Here is a 2,500-nt window from a genome sequence, read left to right on the forward strand (position 1 = left end):
CAAGTTTTGCCCCGTTTTTGCCCCTTTTGCCCCGTTTTTGCCTCCTTTTGGGCTGTTCTTTGCTAGATTGGGCTTTCGTATAGCATGGACGGTGCTGCTTCTCGCTTCGCTCGCTGTTCGCCGCTCGCCGCTCGCTCGCGCAGCCAAAAATGGCCAGTTTTGGCCCGTTTTTGGGCTGTTTTGGCCTGTTTTTGGTCTGTTCTGGCGTGGCGCGGTGACCGTCGTGAGCGGAGCAAAACGTCAGCCATCTCAGCACCTTGGAACCCCCCGGGTGGCACAGGGCTGGATGGGGCTTTCGTATAGCAGGGACGGTGCTGCCTCACGCTTCGCTCGCTGTTCGCCGCTCGCCGCTCGCTCGCGCAACCTAAAATGGCCAGTTTTGGCCCGTTTTTGGGCTGTTTTGGCCTGTTTTTGGTCCGTTCTTGCGTGGCACGGCGACCGTCGTGAGCGGAGCAAAACGTCAGCCATCTCAGCACCCTGGAACCCCCCGGGTGGCACAGGGCTGGATGGGGCTTTCGTATAGCAGGGACGGTGCTGCCTCTCGCTTCGCTCGCTGTTCGCCGCTCACCGCTCGCTCGCTCAGCCAAAAATGGCCAGTTTTGGCCCGTTTTTGGGCTGTTTTGGCCTGTTTTTGGTCCGTTCTTGCATGGCGCGGTGACCGTCGTGAGCGGAGCAAAACGTCAGCCATCTCAGCACCCTGGAACCCCCCGGGTGGCACAGGGCTGGATGGGGCTTTCGTATAGCAGGGACGGTGCTGCCTCACGCTTCGCTCGCTGTTCGCCGCTCGCCGCTCGCTCGCGCAGCCAAAAATGACCAGTTTTGGCCCGTTTTTGGGCTGTTTTGGCCTGTTTATGGTCCGTTCTTGCGTGGTGCGGTGACCGTCGTGAGCGGAGCAAAACGTCAGCCATCTCAGCACCCTGGAACCCCCCGGGTGGCACAGGGCTGGATGGGGCTTTCGTATATAGCAGGGACGGTGCTGCCTCTCGCTTCGCTCGCTGTCCGCCGCTCGCCGCTCGCTCGCGCAGCCAAAAATGGCCAGTTTTGGCCCGTTTTTGGGCCGTTTTGGCCAGTTTTTGGCCTGTTCTTGCATTGCGCGGTGACCGTCGAGAGCGGAGCAAAACGTCAGCCATCTCAGCACCCTGGAACCCCCCGGGTGGCACAGGGCTGGATGGGGCTTTCGTATAGCAGGGACGGTGCTGCCTCTCGCTTCGCTCGCTGTCCGCCGCTCGCCGCTCGCTCGTGCAGCCAAAAATGGCCAGTTTTGGCCCGTTTTTGGGCCGTTTTGGCCAGTTTTTGGCCTGTTCTTGCATTGCGCGGTGACCGTCGAGAGCGGAGCAAAACGTCAGCCATCTCAGCACCCTGGAACCCCCCGGGTGGCACAGGGCTGGATGGGGCTTTCGTATAGCAGGGACGGTGCTGCCTCTCGCTTCGCTCGCTGTCCGCCGCTCGCCGCTCGCTCGTGCAGCCAAAAATGGCCAGTTTTGGCCCGTTTTTGGGCCGTTTTGGCCAGTTTTTGGCCTGTTCTTGCATTGCGCGGTGACCGTCGAGAGCGGAGCAAAACGTCAGCCATCTCAGCACCCTGGAACCCCCCGGGTGGCACAGGGCTGGATTGAGGCTTTCGTATAGCAGGGACGGTGCTGCCTCTCGCTTCGCTCGCTGTCCGCCGCTCGCCGCTCGCTCGTGCAGCCAAAAATGGCCAGTTTTGGCCCGTTTTTGGGCCGTTTTGGCCAGTTTTTGGCCTGTTCTTGCATTGCGCGGTGACCGTCGAGAGCGGAGCAAAACGTCAGCCATCTCAGCACCCTGGAACCCCCCGGGTGGCACAGGGCTGGATGGGGCTTTCGTATAGCAGGGACGGTGCTGCCTCTCGCTTCGCTCGCTGTCCGCCGCTCGCCGCTCGCTCGTGCAGCCAAAAATGGCCAGTTTTGGCCCGTTTTTGGGCCGTTTTGGCCAGTTTTTGGCCTGTTCTTGCATTGCGCGGTGACCGTCGAGAGCGGAGCAAAACGTCAGCCATCTCAGCACCCTGGAACCCCCCGGGTGGCACAGGGCTGGATGGGGCTTTCGTATAGCAGGGACGGTGCTGCCTCTCGCTTCGCTCGCTGTCCGCCGCTCGCCGCTCGCTCGCGCAGCCAAAAATGGCCAGTTTTGGCCCGTTTTTGGGCCGTTTTGGCCAGTTTTTGGCCTGTTCTTGCATTGCGCGGTGACCGTCGAGAGCGGAGCAAAACGTCAGCCATCTCAGCACCCTGGAACCCCCCGGGTGGCACAGGGCTGGATGGGGCTTTCGTATAGCAGGGACGGTGCTGCCTCTCGCTTCGCTCGCTGTCCGCCGCTCGCCGCTCGCGCAGCCAAAAATGGCCAGTTTTGGCCCGTTTTTGGGCCGTTTTGGCCAGTTTTTGGCCTGTTCTTGCATTGCGCGGTGACCGTCGAGAGCGGAGCAAAACGTCAGCCATCTCAGCACCCTGGAACCCCCCGGGTGGCACAGGGCTGGATGGGGCTTTCGTAT

Source organism: Musa acuminata, unplaced genomic scaffold, assembly GCF_036884655.1.
Source record: "Musa acuminata AAA Group cultivar baxijiao unplaced genomic scaffold, Cavendish_Baxijiao_AAA HiC_scaffold_467, whole genome shotgun sequence".
Taxonomy (NCBI): domain Eukaryota; kingdom Viridiplantae; phylum Streptophyta; class Magnoliopsida; order Zingiberales; family Musaceae; genus Musa; species Musa acuminata.